Here is a 12,119-nt window from a genome sequence, read left to right as displayed (position 1 = left end):
GCTTCCACTCTAGGATATAAAGTTTTCACTACCTATGACTTTTAACTGAAGCTAGGAAAGTCAGCTATCTATGTGTTCCTTAAAAAACTTTCAAATAATTTCTCTAGAACGGTAATTTGAAAATTCTTCAGTTAAGTCAGACATTGTATTTATCCACATACTATTGGCAATACCGATCCCGAAAGTTGGGGTGCGTGATACCCACTCTGGTTATGGAGTTTAGATCAGAGTCTAAGTGGTTCAGACGTTCGTATGTGATCTGGGGTTACACAGTAATCTGGCGCAGAATAGTGGGCACATGTGTCCTCTTCGAAGCCCAAGTATGGTATCCCGAGGTTTACTGGTTCTAGGCCCGACGAAGGGTCATATCACCGAGGAACTGAGCATCATATTTGTCAGTTATTTCTTGCGTGTCATGAGTTCGAACTCAGTAAAGGGATACCTGTTACCTGTGATGAGATAGAGTTAACGATAATCAAAGTCAGTGCATGTACATCTGTACTTCTTGGTGGTTGAAAATAGCATATTTCTGTAGGACTATGCCATCATGTGTTAGTTCACAAGTCGTCAGAAACACTTAGACGGCAAACAGATAAGTTTCATCTGACTATATATATTCAGTGAGTTGTGCGTCTTATTGGGTGTGAGTGGCAAAAGATCCCATCATGAGCCAAAACCCGATGTCAGATCTTCTGGCTAGGAGTAAACGGAATACAAAATCAGCTCAAGACGATGACAAATCGCCCGCCATAATTTGTCCCACATATTTCATTATATATTCCTGGTAGAAATATTTCCCCACAAGTTTCGCCGTTGTTGGATTCGTTTTCAATTCAGCTGAACCGTTAGCTGGTATGTCTTACTGGAAAAATCTAAGTCCGAACCGGAATCAAATTTGGACCACGATGTCCTATACTTGTCGTTTCACCCCGTGATGGAGGCTACGTAAGCCCCATTAAGTGATTTCCGTCGTTTGTTTGACTAAGGTATACTTCGTGTGCATTCCTGATTGGCGAAAAACAGCCTGGCGCGAATTTCGATCAGCGTTGCGTGGCACACAATGTACCGTGGCTTGCGTGCTCATATCTGCGGATACCTCTGTCTTTTCACTATGCTCCACTTCAGGTATCTCAATAGTTTATTTCTATCAATTTGATTGTCTGATCGAAATTTCTTCAGTGCCCTCTTGCTAGTTCATCGCTTCTGCAAACTGCCCAGTTCCTCGCCTACTGCCGTTTTCTGCGTCTCTGTGTATTTCTGTGGTTTCATTATACTGATTGATACTCTATGAGACCTGTTTATAATTTTTAGGTTTCTGTTTCAAGCCTCCCATCTCGACTTCTCCGCTTATGTCATTTCCGGTTCAACACCAACTTTGATTCAAGTTCAGTAAAGCACACGGACAAAGGAAAATGTTTGTGATGAAATTTTACTCTGATTGTCGGGTTGACCTCAAACCCACTTACAGCTCACCAATCTGCAGTGGCTATCTTACGACAGTGACCCTTCTTTGGGTTTTCGGTCTGTTCGCTGAACTTGGCAGTGGTATTGCAAATGTTTCATCACCAATCTGGGTGACATCTTCAGTGCGCAGTTGAGTGAGCCTCGATTGGTGATGAACCGGCCAAGTTCGGCGAACAGGCCAGCAACCAAGCAGCTCACCGAGCTACCTGCATTCCGCAACATTTCCAGTGGCCCTTCTCTGTCGACCATCGCGAAGAGACTGGAGCTTGTTGTCGTGCGATGGGTTGCGTATCTCAGTAGATTATTGAGATATCCTGGGGGTTGGCCATTCAAACTACACAGGTCTACCATACCTGGCTGATCAGTGGATACAGGTCTGATAGATACCGCTCCTTGGCTATTCGTCTGGGCTCAGCGTACACCATCTGTGGGATCCCAATATGCACAGGCTATTGGTGGCTTAACTATTATCATTTATATTTGAAGAGCATGGTCACAAGCACAAAAAGTGAGTGCAAGCGATGAATGTGAAAGAATAACAGGAGAATGAGAAAGAAAGAAACGTCTCATTTGAAATCATGCTTACAACAGTTCCAGTATGATGAGATGAGTCCCAACGTATGTAAAAATTTTGATATGGAAACATGCGTCTAAAGGCAAACACCCGAAGAAAGGACAAACAATGTCGAATGCTCGTCAAGGCATGGTAGGTGCCAGCACAGTCAAGGCTCGCACATCAGGCACAAAGTGACCGTCATACTGGGTCTGGTGTGAGATTAAATGGCAAAAATGTACATTCAACGCCATGTGCCACGCATAAAAGTGTCATAAGTACGCAGAGAGCCCACAATGGCAAGCAAACACAAGTCACTGATTGCGACCTTAGGAAGTCCCAGTCCAAGCAGATCCCTTGATAAGAGATGATCATCGGTTGATAGACCAAAAAGTTGACATCACAACCGATTGCATGTGGGCTGAGATTATGGCAAGGGAATATTCATCAGCACCATACTTCTGCTTCTTCTCATTCCACACAGTCACTCCGCACCCATCCGGGACTATGCTGACGTCTATTACAGTTGCACGGCGATCTCGAACAGCGATTAGGTCAGGTTTGATAAAGGACGTCGAAGTAGGTGCTCTCAACTCCTCAAAGACGGTATATCCCAGTCGACTCAAATTCTAGCTATTCAGACTGTGCCTCCTTGTTGGACGCAAGTACGGAGGGTTTGAGGTTCACAGAGTTCATTGATCAGTACCTACGTTGGTGACACAAACTTTTTGCACCAACTTCCAGACAATCAATTGGCTGTCTGGTTTCTTGTTAGGCGCATTTTGTGTGCACTGCTGGAAGATCGAATTCCCAGTCCAATGGGCTAGCACACCGGCGTAGCGCCACATACAGAAACGCTGCGACTCTACATCGTTATTATGATACAGACTGAATCATGAATGCTCTACAGAGACGGCGCAGTATTCCAGTCGTCCTAAGCAGATAGTATCTTGGTGTGGTGTGATCCACAATGGGCGTCATTACTACCCTGGTGTTAGGTTTCGTATTTTCCAGACCAATCATTCTAATCGCAGGATAAGTGACCTCTGATAAAGAACCAAGGTTCACTTTGAATGAAGTATCTAAATATGGCAGTAGATAACAGATTTGTTCTGCATAGGATGTGTAGTTTTCTTAGGATTCCGCCTTATAGGAAGCGGTGAGTGCGCACACAATCGGAATTCAGTATGACCGGGCTATTTCTTCATAAGTATCTTTATACTCTGTCTTTTTTCATGCTCCTTTTGTATACCTGCGGAGTCTTTAATCTGAAGCAGATGTGAATTTCCGTTTCACCTATTCGCCAAGTGTGAGATCACATGGCCAATTTCATCTTCGCAGAAAACCTTTAACAAAATAGTCATCAAGGGTTATAAAACTGTCAAGTTTCGCTTCACGGTTTCTTCTCCTTATTATGAGACAATTTTCCAATGAGATGTCCAAGTGCACGCGGCATTATGAAAAAAAAACATCTGCGGGTGAATTCGGTTCACGGACTTCCAACTCAGTGGCTACGTTGATGAACTCCAAAATCGGGTATTCTATGATGATTGGTTCTCTTCCATCCAAGGTTTATCTCTCCGCTCACGCTGAATTTGATTGGACCCGCTCAACCAAATTGCTGTTTGGTCGTTGGCTTGTTCTCTGAACTGGACAGTTTGATTCCAAGCTTTTTATCACCAGTCGAGGTGACATCCTCGGTGCGTTATTGGGGAACGTAGTGGTGGTTGGTGATGAAACGTTTGCAATCGAATTGCGCAGCTCAGCGAACAAGCCAGCGACCATCTACGCTACCTGAGCTAACATCATTTTCCTCTATAGAAAGTCGGTGTTTGATGCCTGAAATCTCAACTTACGAAGACGAGGGTTGGTGTGACCAACAGATCCTGTAAAACAACTACTCTAAATTGTAGATCCCAACTTGCATGTATTACGGGAGCTCGGTTTACTTGAATTGTATATTGTTTCTACCGAGGAGATGCCTCTTTGTTGCCTCCGCTTATCTGAAGATTCAGTTACTAGGCAACAGTGCTTCTACTGAACGCAGTTGCACAACTGACGCGAAATAAATCCAGGCTATTTTTCAAACTTACATTATTGTTCTATGCTGTCAGCCAGTTCGTGCATGAAATGAGATATTTCAAACTTCGATCATTTGCTTGCACCTGTCTGCATGCCAATTCGACCGAAAGGTCAAAGTGTGCAGGTACTCCTGTAAAATTACTCCCGAACAAGTTTCAGTGGTGTGTATTTGAGAACCTACCCCATCAAGCACGACCACCAGGTTCAGCAAACAAGGTTTACAAGTTTCCCCAAGTCCTGCTCCACTGTTCGTTGCATTGGAAATTACTGCTTTTTTCTTTGTAATGTACTACTCATAAGATTGCTGAAAATCCATCGACAGCTCACGACCGGTTTCGCCCTTCTTGGGGCTCATCAGTTAGGCGCAGTCCCCGGGTTTCCGTCAACCTTGTGTTCTACTTAAAACCAAATTGCACGAAATTAGCGAATATACACTCATTTGCGAACTAATTTGGTTCTTTTGAGAGACTCACCTGGAACCCAGCTGAATCTCTCGTTTGTGCTGTTCTCAGGCAACGGAATGTGCTGCACCTGAATGTACTGAATGTACTGAATGTTGAATGTACTGCTTTTTTCTCCCGTTGCTACTTCAAGACTCATTGATTAGCCTACGCTTGCCCCATGTCCAGGTGACCTTTCAGTTCGAATCTTGGTTCATCTCCCTAACGGCTGAGTCGGACTAAGTAGTCTACTCGACTTTTGGGGGCTAGCATGTTGAAATGTTAGCTAGAGCCAGTGCGTGATGGTTAGTTGGTTGCTGGTCTGTCTGCCCAAACCAACTAGATGGCACAATATCGTTTGCTTGTTGCCTGTATATGTGCTCCCGTTCTACTTGGATTAAAAGGTTCTCAGACTCTATCAGACGGGCCACTTCAAGACAGCTTCATTCCCTGTTTGCAGATCGTACTAGCGACTGTCTCCAGTGAATTCCATTGATTTGTCCGGCATCACCAATTTCACTGGTCTTTTCCCCTGATTTCAATGACATTCTTTATTGTTATACAAGGACGACGCCTCCCTGATTTATAACGAGTCCTATGCAGAGGGACTTATGAGTTTGATGAACAGGCGAGTCAAGAGGTGATAAGCAGCTAGCGAACTGGTACGAAGATAACGTAGCGGTATAACTCTTTCAAAGCAATATTTTTCACCATGTATATATTCTTTTTTGTTCAAGCTCCATATACAAACATAAAATTTCGTTTTACAAGAACCACAGTCCGTGGATCGTGTGACTGAATGCCACATCGCACGTTTTCAACAAACATCGTTTCCAGTTATTCATCGAGGGATTCGTTATGGCCAATTATGCACGTGTAAAATGCACATCGGTGTTAACGAAATACACTCATTTGCTAATAAATTTGGTTTTGTGGGAAACTCATCTGGTGCCCAGCTGAATCTCTCATCTATGATGATTTTATGCAACTGAATGTGGTGCACCAGGCCGCCTCACGTTTCAGTTGATATCGAGATATCGCGACACATGGATAGACGTAACACACTACTGTCGAAGAGCTTTCAGTAACCTTATGAGTAGTGTATTGTCTATATAGGTCGGTGTTAGTTGGGTGACATTATAATCTACAGAATGATCGATCGCTAAAATACTTCTGTAGGTTTGCAAACATTTCGTTTCGATTTAGGGGGACATTGTCGGAGCATGTGGTAGACGGGAGTGTGAGAATCGATAGGTGCTACACGGGATCATTATATAAGATCAATAAATTCTAGTTTTGTGGGAGGAGAACCGTAAAAGTCATGTACACCGGTCCCGAAAAGCGTGAAACGTTTCAACATACTCACTTTGCGTTAATGCAAATAAACGTCCCAGTGGAGTATAATGATTGATGATCCACCAAGGTGTACGTTTGTGGTGCTCTGTCCAATACCAGAGCAGTGTAACCACCAGTCCAATGGAAAACCTCGGCTCGATCTAAGTAAAACAGCCTTGAATTTCGGTTTGTGCAACCAATGTGACGTTTGCCCTCTGGGGATTCGCCAAACTTTAATGAGTTAACTTTCTTTCTTTAAGAACACAAGTAGACTATACAGACGTCCAAGGTGAAATCGTCGACTGAAATATGTGTACCTACTAGGTGGCTGTGCTTGAGGCACACATCTGCAGCCTACAAAAACCGCTTGGATCAAATTAGTCCCTCGGTTTCATCAGCATTCGGTTGCGCGAGAAAAGTAACCAAAAATTACTCCATTGTTTGTTTGGCTTTGATGCGGTTGGTATGTAAGCTCGCTGTGTTTCGTCACCGGCCTATAGAATTTCACCTATGTATAACGCATTCAAAACGTATCGGTTTGTCTCTATCATGCGTCCAGTGGTCAGACGAATCATGTATGTCCTGTGCGTCTATGATTCTGTGCTGATCTGCATGGGATGGCCAAATTCGTAAACAGTCGGGCGGTGATGACTGTAGTTCACATGACAGTTGAGTGTGTTCATTGTGTATTGGAAACCTGTCTGGGTTAAACCTCCAGCTGTTCACAGAGGCAGAAAGTGTGTATTCTACCAGGTTGTCCGACTCGTAACATCACCGCGGCTTTTGCGTGAGCCGAGACTTACAGACTAAATGAAAAAAGCCGCTGAAATGAGGGTAATGTGGAGGCAGCTTACCGGTGCTCGATCGTTTTCATGAAGAATTATTTAAGTGGCGCGTGAGCTATGGGAGGAAAGAGGTGCCGTTTAGTTATTTTTAAAACATAGACTTCGGTGATGAAATGCAGCTTGCTAAGGTCATGTGGACTACCAGTGACTCCATTTCCAGATTAGTACGAAATATGACGACTTAACAGATAGTGGTGTCTTTTGCCCTAATTTTCTGAAAGAGGCGTTAAACTTGATGCTCTCCTCGAACCGTATATGATATTGGAGACTTTCACCACTATGTCGTACAAATTTTTGAGGGCTCCACGTAAACTGTTTGCGACACAGTCGAAATGTTTAGACAGGCAACCGAGATTAGGTCTACTGTGCGGCAAATACACTGACGGTTGTGTGTCTACTAGCTCTCTACAGGAAACTCGGGAAAGCTGAACTTCAAACATCTCAATCAGGAAATCATCTGTGAAATTTTCATCATCTGCCCACTTCAAACACCACTGAAATATCACTAAAATTCGAAATGAGCGTCTATTATAAGAAAGTAGTTTGTGAATTCTCTTACGCTCAAGTCGTACAAGTAGTGGGTCGAGTAAGCCGGGTCGTCGAAATGGAACTCGTCAATCAGTTCGAAAATAGTTGGGACGGAATTCGTTGTCCTTTCCTTCATTTGATTCTGCAAAATGCAACCGTATGCTTGAACGATTCGGTTCACTAATCCCTAACCTTGTGCCCTTCAAATATCATTGTCATCAGAGGCAGTATCGCCAGTGTCCACGCTGATGCTCCATTGCCGAACGACCACAAAGTCTATCAAATTATGGAAATACACACATTTGCAAACAAATTTGGTTTTGAGGAAAACTCACCGGGAACCAAACTGAATCTCTCGTTTATGATGCTTTCAAGGAACTGAATGTCCTGTACCAGGCCGCCTCATGTTTCAGTTGGTACACTATTCAAGATATCGTGATGCATGTTTATATGCATTATACTACTCATAAGGTTGCTGAAAATCCGTCGACAGCCCACGACCGGTTTCGCCCTTTTTGGGTTTTATCAAGTAGGCGCAGTACCCGAGTTTCCGTCAACTTATGTTCTACTTGAAACCAAATTGCACGAAATTAGCGAATATACACTCATTTGCAAACTAATTTGGTTTAGCGAGAGACTCACCTGGAACCCAGCCGAATGTCTCGCTTATGATGCTTTCAAGCAACTGAATGTCCTGTACCAGACGGCCTCATGTTTCAGTTGGTACGATATTCAAGATATCGTGATGCCTGTTTAAATGCAATATACTACTCATAAGGTTGCTGAAAAGCCCTCGACAGCAGTGCATTACGTCTAAACATGCATCACAATATCTCGAACAACGTACTAACTGAAACATGAGACGACCTGGTGCAGCACATTCAGTTGCTTAAGAAAATCATGAGTGATTCAGCTGAGTTCCAGGTGCGTCTCTGGAAAAACCACATTTGTTTGCAAATGAGAGTCGTTTGTTAATTTCGTACAATTTGGGTTCAAGCAGAACGTAAAGTTGATGGAAACTCAGGGACTGTGCCTACCCAATGAGCTCCAAGAAGTGCGAAACCGGTTGTGTTGTCAAGAAATCTTGAACAACCTTATGAGTAGTGTACTGCATCTATCAAATAATATTTTAAGTTTCAGAGCGAAAAGAATGGAGAAAAGTTGGGAAGTATGTGGATCTGGTGCTGGACTGTCTCACGCATTCGGAAGTGCTAACATCTCCAAGCGTTCGATCAGACATTCTGGAAAGAAATTGACGGCCACTAATTTTACTGAGTTACCTTTTCTTTTAATGTATCCAATCTTGTGCAGGAGGGCCACTGGAACCCCATTCTAGAAGGCGTACTGCACCAACAACACCTAAAATCTTTGTGATCTCTTTCACATCCTTTCACGTTACCCACCTTGTGGCTTGCACCATTCTGAAGGAAGCACAGGCAAAAACACTGGTCTCGGTTGACGACATCTATAGCACATGACCGAGTCATCTTAGTCGATGGTGTTGTATGTTTTTAGCGTTTGAAGTACCTGTTGCACAACCCCAGTACCTGTTGTCTAATATCTTCGTTACGAATTTGTCGACACCTTCCGATACCTCACACACGTGTCGACTGGCTCCTCGAGCAACGACTTCTCAGATTGAAGTTTCACTCAACGGGTGAAGTTTATTGTTGATACGAAACAATAATCTATAAGTAGCTCAAAAAGGTGAGAAGGAAGCGGAGGTCGCGGTTTCGAGACTCTCCAGAGTTTCGTGAGATGCGCACGGCTGACGACTCCCAATAAGGATGAAACGGCTGGTGGTCGATCAGATGGCAGTTGGTCTTGGCTTGCAAACGTTTTGTTCGTGGTCGAGTGCGCGCTTGAATGGGTGCTTCCTCCGTGCCTAGCTGCGTTTGTGCAGCTTTCGAAGAGTATCTAAGATCCTGTCATGTGATTGGCTAGCTGGTATATACCTCCTGTTGAATTATTGTAGGACCGACCGTGATTTTTGCTGCGTTGTGGTCTGTCTGCCTCTTGTTCCATTGATTTGTTCGACGGCTGCTTTGGGGTGCTCCTGCTATGTGTGCAGTTGGTCCGTTCCCGATTTGTGTTTTATTGTGGTCTTCCTTCCTTGCATCTGGTTGGTGGTGACAGCCGCTTCTATTTTTAGTAGTTTCCTTGCTTCAGCCTGATTGTGTTTCTTTGTACTTTGTCCACATCTGTGTTCCGTAGTTCCGTAATTCTTTCGTTTGCAGTGGCCGATAGACTGGGTCAATTTCGGTGTGTTTGTCGATGGCTTTTTCATTGGAGTGCCATGCTTCTATGAATTTACGTTCTTCCTTTGTTCTCGCTTGAGCCAATCTGTGAACGGTGCTCCAGATGAATTTGTGTCCATGATCTTCGTGTACACCAGCGAAAATTGGTCGTGCCTCTTGGTACAGTGCCTTTTCTACAGTGCACCTCGTCTTTTGGGCATAGATTGGCTTCACTTACACGACAATTTCTCCACAAAAATTCCCAAAGCCCCTAACACTACCAACATGGGTTTCTAGCTTTGCTAAGAGGATATCGGTTAGGGCTGAATCCAATGGAATGTTCATATGGGAATACAGTCCACTTGCCAACAGGCACTTCTTTGAAATTCAAAATAACATTCTTGTGGACAAAAAAATAAGAGTCTTAAACAACGAAACGGGACTACACGAGGACACATTAGTTGTAATGATGCAGTGACACAAACAGTAGACTGCATCACCTAGTAACACATTAGTAAATAATGTGGAAAAACAACTCTGAAGGACTTAACGGATACGTTGGACCAGCCCACCGAAATCAACTTAATGTGCAGATCGCTTGACCCACCAACCGATGATCATCTCTTATCAAGGAATCTGCTTTCCTCACTCCGCTAAGGCTGTTATTGGACTGGGACTTCCTAAGGTCACAGTCAGTGACTTGTGTTTGCTTGCCATCGTGGGCTCCGTGCGTACTTATGACACTTTTATGCTTGGCACATGACGTGGTTGGCACAATCAATAACCCACCGCTACGCACAACTACGCTTCCAAATAACGCGCTGATGATATCACTTCGATTGGTGATGAAAAGTTTGCAGTAAAATTGCCCAGCCCAGCGAACAAGCCAACGACCATCCACACTACCTGAGCTACCAACATTTTCCAACATTATTGCCAATAATCTCACACCAGACCCAGTATGACGGACACTTTGTGCCTGATGTGCGAGTCTTGACTGTGCCAGCTTCTATCGCGCCCTGAAGACCATTGTTTGTCCTTTATTCGGTTGTTGGTCATTAAACGCATGTTTCCATATCAAAATTTTTACATACGTTGGGACTCATCTCATCTGACTGGAACTGTTGGTGGCCTGAATTCGAATGAGACATTCCTCTTCTTTCTCTTGTATTCTCCTGTTACCCTTTCGCATTCGTCGCTTGTATTCACTTTTTATGTTTGTGACTATGCTACTCAAAAATAAATGATAATAATAGGAATCTCGAGGACTGGGCCTGCCCGATGAGCCACAAGAAGGGCGAGATAGATCGCGAGCTATCGAAGACTTGTCAGAAACCTTTTAAGTGTCATGTTGCACCTGAACCACTTCACCATGTTCTGTTCATCTGCCTCAACAGTGTGTCAAACAGAAGACAACAAAAGTGATTTCTACATCAAATTTGACACTCTCTTCCAGCCAGTACCTCCTATTGGGCGATTTCAATGCGTCTGTCCGTAAACATAACGTCCTCTTGTCATGGGTTCTCAGATGCCATGGTATCCATACTGTTATTACGAACGGTAACCGACTTGTAATGTTATTCTGGAATGTAGATCGTGCCTCGGCTTAGTAGACGTCTTTCTAAAGTTAGTAGACTTTGAGCCAGGAGTCTCACTCATCAGACGGCTTTGCGTTCTCGTGTGTACTGTTTGTACACAAGCATGATGAGTTCCAATATACAACTCAGGTCACGTCCGATACTAAGCAGTGTGGCCGATGGGTTGACCCGAAGAGGACATTCTTTATGCATTGCTAAATGACTCCGTCGAAGTGGAATCGTCTATTAAGTCTGGGAAGGAGTTTATTCGCTGTATACTCTATACTTTTGCTGTATCGTAAGTATGGCATTTGTATGGGATTTGCTGTGAAGCACCTTCGCTCTGTCAAGGCAAACTTCAGAGTACACGTCCCTAAAACCAACAGTCAGACCATACATGGCTAAAGATACTCAACAAGGAGCAAAATCGCTTGTACTACACAGAAAACAGATACAATACAAGCCAGGTTGGTCAATGGTTATCATGCATGCCACTTGTGTGCCGTACACATCAAATAGTCAGTTGGATCTTCAACCGAAAGCGAGGTCAGTCAAGGCGTCATGGATGTTTTTGAAGTGTTGTTTGTTACATATTTTACTAGGAATTTGCAACATGTGGTCAATAGAAAGACCCTTACATCCTGACGACTTAATATAATCGGTGTTCATAACCGGGGGATAACAAGACTGAAGTGATAAAAAATCCTAGCTACAAAATTGTATGCCCATTCTGATCACATTGAGAGATGTGCGTGATCTTAATCAAAGAACATCGTAACTCAACAGATAGCTGAATACATCACAGGTACGGCTACACGTCATATTTTTACCTTCGATAGACAGCAATAGGAAAGAGTGCGAGGGACGGCCATCAAAATTCAGATGACGCTAACTGCCGATCGATCTACCAACCAAAGTAAAAATCGGCTGGAGCCAAAAGGAAAAGTTCAGGCTAACCTCCAAATGATTTGCTTATTAATGACCGTCAAAGCTGCATATATCCTACCGCTGAAACCCACAGATATTGGGGATAGTTAAACTGTTGTCATTCGTACTGA

Source organism: Opisthorchis viverrini (genome assembly GCF_000715545.1).
Source record: "Opisthorchis viverrini unplaced genomic scaffold opera_v5_661, whole genome shotgun sequence".
Lineage (NCBI taxonomy): Eukaryota > Metazoa > Platyhelminthes > Trematoda > Opisthorchiida > Opisthorchiidae > Opisthorchis > Opisthorchis viverrini.
This window is presented reverse-complemented; position numbering follows the sequence as displayed.